Raw genomic sequence first — 16,339 nt, forward strand, 5'->3', positions numbered from 1 at the left:
GTTAAATTTTACATATGGTTAAGTTTACCCGATTAATTAGAGCTTACCAATGCAAAAAGAAGGAATATTTTAGTAAGTCAAAGTTTATTGGAGGTGGAATGTCTCCTTGGTAAGTTTAGGGCATGTGGGTATTTTTACCAAAGATGTTCTGATGTTTTTACTTTAACCACAACCAAAAATGGTGACTATCCACATATTTGTATTTTTCCAGAGCTGTTATTTTCTGGAGTTTTAAGTTTTATAGATTTTAAAACAAGCACACATATACACACAAACACAAAACAAGAAGACTGTGGCCACACTATTTATACATTTATATTAGCGGACAGACAAAGAAAACATTTTTTGGAAACTTTTGTCAGTTAACCAACGTAAAATCCTAGCGTAGTCTGCATAAGCCAGGCAAGCACACAGGAGATCCCATTAAGGGCCAGATCAGTAAATGCTGTAAGGGAGAAAAGAAACATAAGGTTGCAACACCTATGCAATTTTAAAGTGGAAAAACAGGGGAAATGGATCCATTGTAGAGAGAATCCCAGAGTGACCAGATTATATTCAAGGAATGCAGACAAACAGTAAACAGCTTGGATGGGGGAGTGAGGGGGGGAGGTTAGGAAGTGGGAACAGGAGCACCACATCCAGAAACCAAGGGCATATAGGGGGCTTTTTTGTTTTATGCTGGCAAAAAGGTTTTAGGCATTAAGGGATGAAAGGTGTCAGTTAGCCCCAATTTAAAGATTTTGTAAAAGGCTGCCCAAAGGTGTTTAGAGATCAGGCCTCGATTTTTTTTTTCTTTAGTCCATGCCAGGACTCAGGACTCAAAGCCTGGTGCAATGTGTCCACTGTGGTAGATACTGGGTCAAAAAGGAAAGGCGCATGAAAAATTCCTTAAAAAGATGTCTCCTGATAAAGAAACCCCAAAAGGACAAGCCAGATCCTTGTTTCCCAGAACAAAGAAGGTTATTTTCCAGGTCAGGTCGGGAGCCTGGCATGACCGTGGTAGGGCATGTCACAGGACAGTCCAAATCAAATGAGGCAATGACACGGAAGTCGGAACTTACCCAGATGAAACTGATCTTAGCCTGGTAGAAACCAGGTATGGAGGAGAAGGGTATTTTCCCAACAAGTGGTCCTTGACTGGTGGGAAAAACATCTGCCTCAGTGGAACCTCCAGATGAAAACTTTTGCACCCTAATAAACCTCATCCAATCCAAATCAGACCGAATCAAACAAAATTAGAAAAAGTCCTGGTTTAATGGATACCAATGCTCCCTTTTGTCCTTCCAGACTCTCAGAGAGGAGATGGGGGGTGGGGAAGACCCGAAAACCACGTGTTTGTTCTCTAAGAGGCAGTTTAAATACCCTGTGGCAGTGGTGGAATTTCTTGGAGACAGAGTCTGAGGCAACTCCCAAGGGACAGAGCTTGTGACGGAATTTTCCACCCAAACATTCCAGACTCTTTGGATATATGTTGCCAGCCTCAACCCAAACACTTTTCTGCTTTGTTTTAATTAGGCATTATGCTACTGTGCTCTACTTACTTGTTATGGCAATAACAAGTAAGGGACCTATGTAATTGACAAGAAAATTTGATTCTAGAAATTGAATATTCTGTCCCTGATTTTAAATGATGATGGTTTTTATCTATAAACAAGTCCATTTCTTTTACATTTTCCATCTTTGTGGCATATAAATTTTTTGTAGTACGTTCTAATGATTCTCTGAATTTCCTCAGTGTCTATTTTCCAACTTTGTGGCATATAAGTTTTTGTAGTAAGACCTAACGATTCTCTAAATTTCCTCAGTGTATGTTGTTATGTGTCCCTTTTCATTTCTGATCTTGTTAATTTGCATGTTCTCTCTCAGCCTTTTGTTTAGTTTGGATAAAGGTTTATCAATCTTGTTGACTTTCTCAAAGAACCAGCTCTTTGTTTCATTCATTCTTTGGTTTGTTTTCTGTGTTTCTATTTTGTTGATTTCAGCCCTCAGTTTGATTATTTCCAATTTTCTACTCCTCCTGGGTGAGTCTGCTTCTTTTTTTCTAGAGCTTTCAGCTGTGCTGTTAAGTCTCTATTGTGAGCTTTCTCTGTTTTTTTTAATGTGGGCACTTAGTGCTATAAACTTTCCTCTTAGCACTGCTTTCATAGTGTCCTAGAGGTTTGGGTATGTTGTGTCTTTATTTTCATTGAATTCAAGGAAGACTTTAATTTCTTTATTTCTTCCCTGACCCAGGGGTGGTTCAGTAGTTCACTGTTCAGTTTCCATGAGTTTGTAGGCTTTCTGGGGGTACAATTATTGTTAACTTCTAACATTATTCCATGGTGATCCGATAAGACACAGGTGGTTACTAATAATTTTTTTTTGTATCTGTGGAAGTTTGCTTTGTTACTGAGTATGTGATCAATTTTCGAGAAGGTTCCATGAGGTGCTGAGAAGAAAGTATATTCTTTCCTATTTGGGTGGAATGTTCTATAGATGTCTCTTAAGTCCATTTGATTCATTATCTCTGTTAGTTCTCTTATTTCTCTGTTAGGTTTCTGTCTGATTGACCTGTCCATTGGTGAAAGGGGGGTGTTGAAGTCTCCTACTATTAGTGTGTGGGGTTTGATATGTGCCTTGAGTTCTAGTAATGTTTATTTTACATAATGGGGTGCTTTTATATTGGTGGCATAGATATTCATGATTGACACTTCAACTTGATGAATTGTTCTGTTCTGAGTATAAAGTGTCCATTTCCATCTCTTCTGATTGATTTTAGTTTGAAGTCAATTTTGGTAGATATTAGTATAGTACACCTGCTTGTTTCTTAGGTCCATTTGATTGAAAAACATGTTCCCAACCCTTTACTCTGAGTAGATGTCTGTCTTTGTGGTTGAGGTGTGTTTCTTCTAAATAGCAGAATGTTGAATTCTGTTTTTGCATCCTATCTCTTAACCTGTGACTTTTTATAGGTGAATTGAGTCCATTGGTATTAAAGACCAGTGGTTGTTAACTCTGGTTATTTTTTTTTGATGGTAGAGTTTGTATGTTTCCCTTCTTTGAGTTGTGCTATTGAAGGGTTACTAGATGTCTGAGTGATTGTGGGCATTGTTGGATTCCTTGGGTTGTGATTTTCCTTTTATTACTTTCTGTAAGACTGGATTTGTGGCTATGTATTATTTAAATTTGTTTTTATCCTGGAATATCTTGTTTTCTCCATTGATAATGAATGAAAGCTTGACTGAGATTAATAGTCTGGGCTTGCATCCGTGGTCTCTTAGTTTGTGCAGCACATTTATCCAAGACCTTCTGGCTTTCATGGTTTCCATAGAGAAGTCAGGTGTAATTCTGATAGGTTTACCTTTATATGTTACTTGACCTTTTTCCTTTACAGCTCTTAATATTCTTTCTTTATTCTGTATGTTTTGTGTTTTGACTATTATATGGTGAGGGGATGATTTTTTTTTTGATCCAGTCTATTCAGTGTTCTGTATGCTTCATGTACTTTCATAGGAATATCCTTCTTTAGGTTGGGAAAGTTTTCTTCTATAATTTTGTTGAATATATTTTCTGGGCCTTTGAGCTGTAATTCTTCTCCTTCTACCCCTATTATTCTTAGGTTTGGTCTTTTTATGGTTTCCCTAATTTCTTGGATGTTTTGTGATGAAAATTTGTTGGATTTGCTGTTTTCTTTCATCAGTGTATTTATTTTCTCTATAGTGTCTTCAGCATCTGAGATTCTTTGTTCTATCTCTTGTATTTTCTTGGTTATGCTTGTCTCTGTAGTCCCTGTTTGTTTAACCAGATTTTCCATATCCAACTGTCCCTTAGTTTGTGTTTTCTTCATTGCCTGCATTTCTGTTTTCAAGTCTTGAACTGTTTCCATTACCAGTTTGATTGCTTTTTCTTGGTTTCCTAGGGTATCTTTGAGGGATTTATTCATTTCTTCAAATTTTTTGTTATTCTTCTCATTCATTTCTTTAAGGGAGTTTTTCACATCCTGTTTTAGGGACTCTATCACTTTCATAATGTTTACTTCTTCTACTTCTTCAGGATTATGGTGTTCAAGTATTCCTTTTGTATGTTCACTAGGTTCTGGTGTTATCAGGCTGTTTTTCAGATTGTTGGAGAAATTCTTGCATTGGCACCTGCTCATTTCTTCTTTCAAATGCTGTCCTATGGATCTCCTGGTACAGGATCAGGCCACTTGCTGGCCAGGTACCTTTCAGACAAAAGGGTGAGCTTGCTTCGTGCAGCTCAGTGAAACAAATGAACTCCTGCACAGTTGCACTCACCACTTTGTCCCCAGACACTCAGCTCCAAATCAGGCTGAATTGGAGAATCCTATGACCCCACAGAAGGCAAGGGGAACCTGGAAGCAAGCTGGAATGGGATAGGAAGAGAGAGACAGTAGCCAAGGAGAGAAGTCCTGCTGAATGACCAGAAAGTTTTGGTTTGAAAGTTGTCTGTGCTCCCTTTTCGGGGCATCCGCCGGCTGATCGGGAACACACTTAACTCTCTGATGGATCTTCTGGTATAGGTTCAGGGCCACTTGCTGGCCAGGGACCACACAGACAAAAGGGCTGTGTGCAGACTCAGTGAAACAAAGTAACTCTTGCACAGTTTCACTCACCACTTTGTCCCCAGACCCTCAGCTCCAAAGCAGGCTGAGTTGGGGGAATCCTATGACCCCGCTGAAGGGCTCAAATTTTTTAAATAACAAGAATTTTTATAGTTTCTCATGAAAAACAGCTATACTTCTCTGTTAATATGACCACATTTAGTTACTCCAAGATATATATTGACAAAAGCTGTCATCACTGATTTTGAAATTGTCTCATGTTTATCTCTACATTGTAAATTATAACAGCATAATTTGCATACAGAACCTCCCCTTGTAATAAGTTCAGTATTCACAAGTAGACAAGTTTTCAAACTTTACAAGAATGATTATAATTTTAAGAAGCCAAATCTACAGATAAATCAACAAAGTAAATAAGGAATTTGTTACTATTTAAGAGAAAAAAATTTCTCAAAGTAAAATATAAAGAACTTCCTTTAAATATAGGAAAATCTTATATATAAAGATTTGGTGAAACTCTTTAAATTAAATGTAAATTCCTACAAATCAGCTTGTTAAATTTATTCTCAATAGATAAATAATAAGCTTTTTCAATTCAATGCCACAAATGATTTAATAACAATTGCTGCTGTTTTTTATAGACATACTTTACCACAAAATAAGTCTTGACTAGTTAGGGGAATAAAAGTCTCTGTACACATGCACATACATTTTCTATCTACTGATGTGCCAGTTACTATTTTAATGAAAATTAAAGTTTAAATGAATTATATTAAAATAAAGGTGAGAAAATTAGAGTTTTAATTTTTATAGGAATACTAAAGTCATTATGACACAACTAAGTAATAACGTGAAAAGAACCAGGACAGAACTGTTAATAATGGTGGAACTTATCAATATATAACTTTAAAAATAATACTTTACTTTGAAAATGCCTGGGTTTTTCATGATTTTCTTGTCATAATTCCCTAGCAGAATAACATAATAACTATTTACATCATATATAATATATTAAATTCAATGTGATATATATATATATATATATATATAATTAGCATTTATTGACTTTTAGCAAATGATATAATTTGGTTAACTATCTAATGGGAATCATGTTTGAATCAAAATTAAGGAAAATGCTCTGTTTTCTCACTAATCCTTCAGGGGAAATCTGAAAAAGTTCTGTTTTATATAACCTGAGTATTTCTTGAACTTTGTTGATTTGCTACTATGTACTCTATACCACTGATATTCTGAGCAAAATAATATAACCTACAGATAATAGAGACTTACAGTGAAAGACAATGACTAAAAATATGAAATGCATTTAGTTCTCTAAAGTTGAACAATTTCATTGTAAACAATTGTCACTTCCCCCAGTGCTGTAGGAAGTCTTACAGCTAGCGGTTATATCCTGGGGAACGGCCTCTTATACTGTATATGCTGATTCAGCCTGCATCCACTCTCTTTTCTGGCCTCTCTCTTCCGGTTGCAGATTTTATTTTCTGATCTTCATTCCAGCAGAGTATTTTGATTTGTGAGTTTATCCCTAAATAAATAACCACCTGTTTCTTAATTCTGAGTTAGTGTGAGATTTCTTTTATGCATTTCCTCATTTGACTACTTTTGGATTCGGACTCCACACCTACCGGTTGGATGGCCTAATGGCATAGCCATACTACGGCCCAGCCATTCTCCCAACCCTGACTACTTTTCTCATTTTAATCTATTTTTTTTTCTTTTGCAGAATCCCCACCACAGCAGAGTTTACTGTGTGTGACAACTTGGAAATTTTCCAAGCACTCACGCGACTGCTGCATTCCCTGGGGCTCTTATGAATAGCTGTCAATAAGGTAATTCAACCAATGGGCCCTCTAAAATTTGGAACTCCTCTGCTGTCTCTATTACCAAAATTATGGCCTCTTTTATAATAATTAATTTAAAAGATTGTTTCCTCACTACATTTACAAGAAAAGGATAGAGAAAAATTTGCCCCATAGCGCCTACTTATAATAATTCTCAGCCTACCAGGAAATATCAATGGACAATCCTCCCACAAGAAATGCTTGATAGCCTCACAATGTGCCAATTCTGCCATTCAAAATAACAAGTAAGCAATTTCCTAAGTCTATAAATTACCATTACATGGATGACATATGAACATAGATACATTAGAAAGAATGTTTGAAGAAGTAGAAAGTTTTGCTGAAATGGAAATTACAAATTGTTTCTGAGAAACACAGAGAACAGATTCTATCAATTATCTAGGCTATAAAATAAGTTTGCAGAAAACTATGATGCAAAATGCACAGATTAGGGGAGACCAGTTGCGGAATCTTAATGACTTTCAAATATTGTTAGGAGACATTTCCAGTCTACAACCAGCTGTTGGGATAACATGTGAACTAATAATTCATTTAAACAAAACCTTAGATGGTGATAAAAATTTGAATAGTCCCAGAAAATTAACAGCTGAAACAGAAAGGGAATTAACAATTGTTGAGGAAAAATTACAGGAGGCACATGTGGATAGGGTGAATCCAAATCTTTACTGTATTCTAGTCATATTGCCTTTCAGAATTTCTCCTACAGGATTTTTTTTTGCAGAGGGATATTATCTTAGAATGGATCTGTTTACCACATAAACCAAGTAAAAAAATTAAAAACTTATGTGAAAAAAGTCTTTGAATTAATTATAAAATGTAAATTGAGACTTTGTCAACTAGCAGGTATAGACTCAGCAGAGATTATAGTGCCTTTTACTACTGATGAAATAAAATGTTATGGGAAGACAAAAAACCATTGCAAAGAGATTGTGCTAATTTTTTGGGAGAAATTAATAGCAATTATTCCAAAATCAATAGACTTAACCTTATAAAGAAAACTTCTTAGATTCTTCCCTGAAAGCTCCAATAACTGTACCTTTTATACTCATACCAACAAAATAGGGAAGGCAGGATACAAATCAGAAGAATTAAGTAAAGTGGAAAAAAGTCCTTATAATTATGTCCAGAGGGCAGAATTATATGCTATTTTCATGGTGCTAAGGGATTTTAAAGAATCTCTTAATATAGTTACTGATTCACAATATGCAGAAAGAGTTATCTTTCATAATAAAACTGCTGAATTTATTCAAATGACACAAAATTGACTTAATTGTTTTTACAGGTACAAGACATAAACAGGAATAGGCTTTGTCTTCTATACATAACACACATCTGGTCCCATACCGGTCTGTCATGTCCTCTAGCACAAGGTAATGCAGAAATTGATCAATTATTGATTGGATGCATATTATAGGCATCAAAATTTCATTAAAAGTATCATGTCAATAGCAAAGGTTTAAAGAAAGCTTTCTATTACATGGCAACAAACTAAGGAGATTATGAAGAGATGCCCTACTTGCTGTTTCTATAACCAAACACAGCTACCTGCAGGGACTAATCCAACAGGTACTCAAAAGAGTGAAATATGGCAGATGGATGTGTTTCACTTTGCAGAATTTGGAAAATTAGAAAATGTATGCAACACCATGATAACTTATTCAGGTATTCAGTGGGCAACTGCTTTAAGCTCAGAAAAGCTGATTCAGTAATAATACATTTATTAGAAGTTATGACAATCGTGGGTATACCTTCACAAATAAAGACAGATAATTAGCTTATGTCTTTAGAAAAATGAAAAAGTTTTTTTGCTTATTATAATATTAAGCATGTTACAGGTATACCACACAATTTGAAAACAAAAAGGGATATTAGATGGGATAATAGGTTAGTAAGAGTTTACTCACGCTAATAATAATAAAGAGTAATAGAGTAAATATTTGTGAGTGATTATTTATAGGCAATTATATTGCTATAAATTCTTGTATATTGATACAAAGTTAAATTATATTAAATATTGTATGCATGCATGCTATCTCTGCTTAAAGCATTTTTATATATTGATGTATATTTATCATATTGTAATGTATATTTCTACCTCTGATCAAGATACTCATACATTGTTTACATTTGAGGCTATTGTTCTCATTTGTTGCACAATTGTTTATTGTATAACATTCTAATATGAAGTCTTAGTCTTTGAGTTACTTAGGTATTAAGAATTCTAGGTCAATAGTCATCTCATCTATGTTGAGCTATACTTATAGTTAGACTAATAAGGTCCTAGAGATACATAGAGATAATATTCTGTGTAGATAGGTAATCTTCAACCTCTTCAAAGAGATGTAGAATATGGCATTTAAATAACTTAGGGTTCTGTTGAAGTGAGATACGATTACTCCTGGCAGCACTGATCTATTACTGAGAGAATGTTGAGCACAGAAGACACTCCACTTGGAGCTTGTTTTCCTCTTGGCCTAACTAGCTTTTGGGCAAAGAAATGCTGTGCCTCAACCACTGACAAGATATATAGTATCTGCAAATGGATAAGCAGTACTGTGAAATCTTGCCAAGAAAGTGTTAGACAGTTTTGAAAACTTTCCTGCCTTTGAAATGGTCTGTCAGTTATTCTAATCCTTAGCCAAAGTTGGTTCCTTCGATGTTGCAAATGATACTTTGGGTGATTGCCCAGGTAGCCAGTTGTCTCTGTCATTTGTTGCACATTTTGGAAGTTGCTTGATTGCACTTCCTGCTTACTTTAGTAATATTATTTCCCTTGTTGGATCTTCCATGGGGTTCAAGACTAGATAGTTGTGGTTACTTTCCTATCATGACTTGGCCAAGTTATTTACTATAAAAGAGTTAAACTACTTAGAATAGGATAATCATTGAATATATTTGTTCTTATTGTATATAATTTTCTATTAGGCTAAAACGTTCTTATTTAGACAAAAGGGCGAGGTGCTATAGGAAGCCTTATAGCTAGTGGTTACCCGCCCATTAAGTTGTGGCCTCTTATACTATATACGCTATTGCAGAGTCTGCGTCTACCTCTCTATTCTGGTTGCAGGTTTCGTTTTCTGATCTCCATTCCATTAGAGGATTCTGATTTGTGAGTTTATTCCTAAATAAATAACCACCTATTTCTCAATTCTGAGTTAGTGTAGGATTTCTTTTAAGTGTCCTTCTTCACTCCAGGAAAGACATTTTATGTCTTCCATATGTCCACTGTGGTGGGGAATGTAGATATGTGAGCCATTTGAGCTAAAATTATTTGGAACTTTTATATTTCTTGAATAAGTTACAAAGAATATATGTATGAGTATAGGAAACTGTACAATTATATCTATGTTGTTTGACTTTCATGAATGATAAACCCTAAGTTATAATCAGTATGTAACAACAGTATGGTGAGGGATTAGAAAACTGTTATATGAAGAACCCTTATTGGAGAGGATAAGACTTTTTGGTTTTTTTCTTTATACAAATAAGAAACTTGAGTGAATTTTCACAGTTATCATCAGTAATGAAAAAGTATTACAGAGTAAAGGAATAGCTTTTGCTGTCCTACTGGTAAGAAGCAGTTGTCATGAATTTTGAAAAGAGAGTTTAATATGGTGTGAAAAAATGTTTTTTCAAAATTATCACTTGAATGTGCCTTTTCATTATGCATGTTCAACTGCCTAAACTTGGTTGTGTGTAAAACTGAAACATTTTCTTCTGGAGGGAGAAAAAAGATTCAAATGACACAGAAAGTAAATACAACTTGGGTATCTCAGGATGTCAAGAAAGTAACAAGATGCCTAAAGCCCCAACTAAAGGGTAGAATAGCAATAAACAATTGCTGGGGAGAAAACTCATATGGAGCTGCATGAAATTTAGGCAGAGAGTTCTAGGTATGTAGCTTTTTGTAAGTCATCAACTATTCTTGAATGGGCTTTTTGGTAATACCGTTGCCTTGATTTTGTAACCCTAATAAATTTAGTAATAGCATGCTTACTTGTTCATAGGGACTTGTTAATGTATTTTCAAGTTGATGAAAGGGGGTATGCATCTCAATGAGGTCACTTCCATTAATGTATGAATCCCATTCATGAGAGCAGATTTCTATTGCTCTAATAATTTCTGACACAATACATCTTCTTAATGCAGTTATCACTATTTAGGATTTATATATTTGAGGATTATACAGGACTGATGGATTGAGACATTAGATAGGATAAGCACTAACTTCATATTTTTATAAGTGTGTGTGTTGAGGGTCATATATTTGAAGAACTTTCTTGGTTTTGAAAAAACAAATCTTTTTCCAACTGGAAAGAATTTATCCTTCAATTAGAATTGGTAGGTGTTATTTAATGTATATTACTTTGTCAAGATATCCTCATATTGTAAGTACCCAGGTCTTTTTCCCTTTTCTTTGTGGCGATTTGCAGGGCTGTTTGACCTCTGGCTCCCTGGCCTCTCTGCTCTGCACTGGCCTGAGGGTATAGCTTAGAAAGAACTTGGCTCTCTTTTGTTATGGTAATTCCACCTGTGAACAAGGTTCCAGCCGGGGCCCTATACGCCTGCCCTGCCTGCCTCTCCCAGCAGCTTCTGGCCTGAGGCACTGGGCACCTATCATCTTCTTCCACTGCTCCTGATGGGAGGGGGCCGTGCCTTTTTGCCCTCTTGCCCACTACAATATATACCCGACTTGAGTTTAATAAAGTGGCCATTTGCTCTTTGGTGAATGAGCAGGTCTCTTTGTGTCTGTGTGTTTAAACCCTTAGGACAGTCGTCCATTCTCGTGAACTCGAGTCAGGAAAGCACGCGCCTGTTTCGAGGTCTGGGTATTCACAGAGAAGCTCGGTGGGCAACATCATGTGACATGCTCCCTTCTGAAAATATACTAACTAAACCTTGGGAAACATAATTGGCTTTAAGGAAGAAAAAAAAAGAATTACTTGCACCTTCAAAAAACTAAGATTGGGATATGTTCTTTGCTTTGCTTTGCTTTGCTTTGGGAGATAGCTTCCATTACTTTTATATTACCTGCATCAAATTCACTCTTACTCAGGAAAGAGATGTGATTGACCAATCCCCACTCCATTTATTCATCACACCAAAGCTTTACCCAGCAGAGCAACTCACAGAGAACTGTCCAATCTGTGGAACTGGGAGAAAGCTTTTGAACCAAAAGCCAATCAAGACCATTTATTCATGTTCATCACAGCTGTGTTCTGTAACAAATGAAACTCAGGAATGACAAACACATTGAGACAGGGTTACAAGAGTAATCTGTATACCTTAACTGTCTCAGTTACAGTTTGTATTGCCAAGGAGATACAATAATCTTAGAAACTCTTACTAATGAAAACATTTACTTGAGTGTCTTACAGTTTCAGTGTTTTAATTAACATCATGATGCAACATGGTGCTGGAGAAGTAGGCAACAGAAAGTGAACTGACTCCCTGAGCATGGCTAGAGCATATATGAGACTTCAAAGCCTGCCTCCACAGTTACACATGTTCTCCAACAAGACCATACCTACTCCAGCAAAGTCACACCTTCTAATAGTACCACTCCCTATGATATCATGGGAATCAATATTTAAACTATCACACTAACCAAGCATGTGATTGTACATTTCTCATTTTTGCTAAATACTCTGCTGAAATAAGGACAGAGGTATAATTTGTAGTTTTTGAAATTTGCTTCTCACACATTCTCTCATGATTATGATGAACATACATTAAATAGGCTTAGAATAAATGTAAATTCATTTAAAACATAAGTCCGGCAATATTTGGTCAAGTTAACATAATTTTCATGTTTATTTTCTTGTAAGACCAAGGTAGATTACATGGTTTGAATTTTATTATACTTCCACTTTCAATTTCAGTTTCAATTACATTAACTGACTTTTAACTAGAATACAGAATTTCTTTTTTGGTTCATAGCTTCTTTCTATTTCAGGAAGGATTTAAAATAAGTTTCAAAAGTTACAAAAAGTATGACAAAATTAAATAAATTGAAGATGAAGCTAATAAAAAATAAACTGATGAAGAACTGAAATAGGACTGAAATTAAAATGGAAGAAAAATGAAAAATGTAGCATTAGAAAGATTTTATTAATACAAAATTAATGTACAATGTGATTGTACATTTTTCATTTTTGCTAAATTCTCTGCTGAAATAAGAACAGAGTATTATTATTATTATTATTATTATTATTATTATTATTATTATTTGATTTTTTGAGACAAGGTTTCTCGATAGCTTTGGAGCTTGTCCAGGAACTAGCTCTTGTAGACCAGGTTGGCCTTGAATTCAAAGATATCTGCCTGCCTCTGACTCCTGAGTCACTTGATTAAAAATGTATGATACTACAACCTGGTCTATAAAGATATTTTTAAACATTCTTGTCAAAGTTTGTCAGATTACTTTCAGTGTCATGTGATGTGAACTAGGGAATTACTAGGATGAGTAAAGCTACTCTCTAAACATAGGGCAGATTGTCAAAACAAGATCACATAACAGTAGGCTTAGTATATTGTTAGAATAGATACAACAATATTTTTCACATCTGTCATAGGTTCTTGATTGATATGATAGAACATGATGAAAGGCAGCTAAAAAGAGTTTATTTCATCTTACATATAGGGAACTTAGGGCAGGAACTCAGGCAGGACAGAAAAACTTAAAAAGAATGTGAATCCACAGCCATAAAGGAGTGCTGCTTACCTATTTGCTCTTCATTCCTTGTGCAGTTTGTTTTTGTACATCTCACCGGATCACTAGCACAAGACTGGCATTGTCCACAATGAGCTGGGTAATCCCACATCGATCTTCAATCAAGAAAATGTAGCACAGACTTGCCCATAGGCCAATATACTGATGACATTTTCTCAATTGATATTTTGTCTTTCAAAATAACATTAACTGTGTCAAGTTAACAGAAAAACAGCCAGAATATCTTTCTTTAGCTTACTTCAGGCAATTTTGTACACATTATCTTTGCACTGCTACTTTGGATATTAATTTAATAACATTTATTAAACATATATTATATTTTTGTCACTTTTCTAAATTACAATAATATAGATTATTCTATAATGGCTAATAAAATAAAGTAGAAGAGATATTTGGTCAGAATTAGATTAGGTTGAATGAAATAGTCAATAACAAATTAGACAGATATGTGAGTAATACAACTCAGATCACACAAATATCTATGACTCAAACATTATTAAATAATGTGACAGATAATTCCTGGCATGTAGAGGGATCACATTTGATTATAATTAGAAGGAGATGTTACTTGAGTTAAGAAAAATCAGGCATATAAACAAGCTAAAACACTTGGAAAAATAAACCTTGTAAGTAGTTTGGAAATGATTTAGGTCTTTCAATTTAGGGTTTCTCTGTGTAGCAGCCCTAACTCTCCTGGAGATAGGTCTTAGGACCAGGCTGTCCTCAAACTCACAGGGATCCACCTGTCTCTACCTCCTGTGTTGGGATTAAAGGCATGAGATTCCTCTGCATGGCTGGACTTTACTTTTAATGTAATTGAAAAGTAATCTTTGGGTAGTTTAAATATCCTACAGGATATATTTCAAACTATATAAGGTTTTTATTTGGGTAGCTTACAGTTTCAGAGTTTTAGTCCACTATCATCTTGACAGTGCATGGTGGTATGCAGGCAGACATGATGCTGGCGAGGGAAATGAGAGTTCATACATCTTGATCTGTAGTCCATAGGAAGTGAGCTGACTCACTGGACATGACTTGAGCATATATGAGAATTCCAGGCCTTCTTCCATAGTTACACACTTTCTTCAACAAGACCCTGCCTACTTTAACTAAGTCATACCTTTACATATTTTGAAAATGTTCTGTGAGCAACATATAAACTGGAGGAAGGAAGTAGTTATAGCACATGCAGACACAGGAAGCACGGTATAATACTGTTGGTAATCTGCACATAATGATGGTGTAGACTAGGTTATTATTCAGAAAAATGAAGAATAAATGGATTTTGTATATATAGAGAGAATACAATGAATGCATTTATCTGTTCATCATTTATATATGAGAAACTAGTTTTTATAGGGATTAATTATTCATTTACACAATGAAGTACTACATAGCAGAAAAAAATGACATTTTGAAATTTGCAGGTAAATGGAAAGATCTCGAAAACATATTGATTGAGGTATGCCAGACACAGAAAGACAAACATATGTATTCACTCATAAGTAGCTTTTACACACAATGTCAAAAAAAAAGCCTACAATTCACAATCCCAGAGAATCTAGACAACAAAGAGAACATACATGGAAGGTAGAAAAAGACAAGATCTCTTGAGTATATTGGGAGCATAGGGACAAAGAGAGAAGGTATAAGGGGAGGGGAGAGGAAAGGAGGGAAAGGAAGAAAAATATATAGCACAATAAAAACAATTAAAAATCAACAAATAAGTTCAATGGTACTTTTGCAACCTTTGTCTCAGCTTTTTTCTTTGTACATTTATTTATTTATGTATTGTCATGTTGATCTTCTATTTGCTTATTTTAATTCCCATTTTTGTGTTTGTATGTGCATATGCTTTTTTGTCTTAGAGAGAAAAAGAAATAAAGTTCAGTGGGTAGGGAGGAGAAGTGAGTGTTGGAGGAATCAGGGAAGAAAAATTTAATTGATATAAATAAATAAATGAATTTTTCAAATCAATCTATTTTAAAAGCTGAAAGACAGATGCTATTCAATTTGATTTGTACATCATGTAATTTATATGTATATCCAAAAATCACACAGCAATCTATAAACATGTTTATTTTTATGGTTTTTGTATGTGTTAAATTTAAATAATTTTTGAAAATATTTTTCTGTGTCTTGAAGTTGTTAACTGTAGATGTACTATAACTAGATGTGTCATTTAATACATATGAGAGATTCCATTGTCTCAGTTCACTATCAGAGTTTCCCCCCACAATTTTCTCCTAAATTTCCTATAAAAATGCTCCACCATACATTGAAGTTAGGCTCATCCTCGGTTTCCTATATTATTATTCCTGTAGGTTTTCCATGTGTTTGTCACTTTGTTACCATGTGTTCTAAGCTCATTAATTTGCTCTTTAGTTTTTACTAGTATACTATCTAGCTTCTTGCTCTTAGCATGCACCATTTCAAGCATTTCCACTGAATACATTTAGGATACCATTACCAGATTTATGTTCCTTCATCTATGTGCTTTGTATCATATAGAAGTTTTTAAAAGTCTCTGGCTCATTTCTCTTTGACATCTATTGATACATGTGGGAGTAAACAAATTTCATATGTCACAAGGTTTGTCATAAATATAGAAGGAGAATATATACTTTATGAATCTTCCATCTTGAGTTGGAGAACCATTTTATTGTGCTTTAACATCAATTCTCATTTTATTTCTATTTTTAGAAATGATTCTATAACAATCTCCTTATCCAAAATTCTTCTTATCACTAGGAAGGTCAGGATAATTTGGGGGCCTGCAGTACTTCAGTTTGCATTATTGTGAATTATTGTAGACAAAAGTTAGATGCTCAATCTGTGAAAAGGAACAAAGGTTTCTTTACTCACAGTTATGGAGCCTCAAAAATTTTGGCCTTACTCACAGTTTATTCTCCTGAGATCAAATCAATGGCTCTTTTAATAACTCTACATGTTTATTAAGACACATTCCTGAAACCTATTGGTTTCTCCTGTATGACACCTCTTATACGCTACACTGCTTCTCACATCATTACACTGAGGACCTAGCATTGACTCATGAATTCTTTTTTTTTTTAAAGATTTATTTATTTATTATGTATACAGTGTTCTGTCTGTCTGTATGCTTGCTGGTCAGAAGAGGGCACCAGATCTCATTACAGATGG

General features: G+C 34.8%; 1 long non-coding RNA gene across 1 annotated transcript in view; it reads left to right on the forward strand.

The window, feature by feature from the left end:
* Nucleotides 1-16,339, forward strand: part of LOC125388268 (uncharacterized) — a 28,572-nt gene that overhangs the window by 1,149 nt on the left and 11,084 nt on the right. The window contains exons 2-3 of the long non-coding RNA XR_007228170.3: nt 6,306-6,411; nt 7,727-7,814. This is a non-coding gene — a long non-coding RNA (uncharacterized LOC125388268). The remainder of the gene's footprint in view (nt 1-6,305; nt 6,412-7,726; nt 7,815-16,339) is intronic.

Source organism: Myodes glareolus, chromosome 6 (assembly GCF_982192425.1).
Source record: "Myodes glareolus chromosome 6, mMyoGla1.1, whole genome shotgun sequence".
Classification (NCBI taxonomy): Eukaryota; Metazoa; Chordata; class Mammalia; order Rodentia; family Cricetidae; genus Myodes; species Myodes glareolus.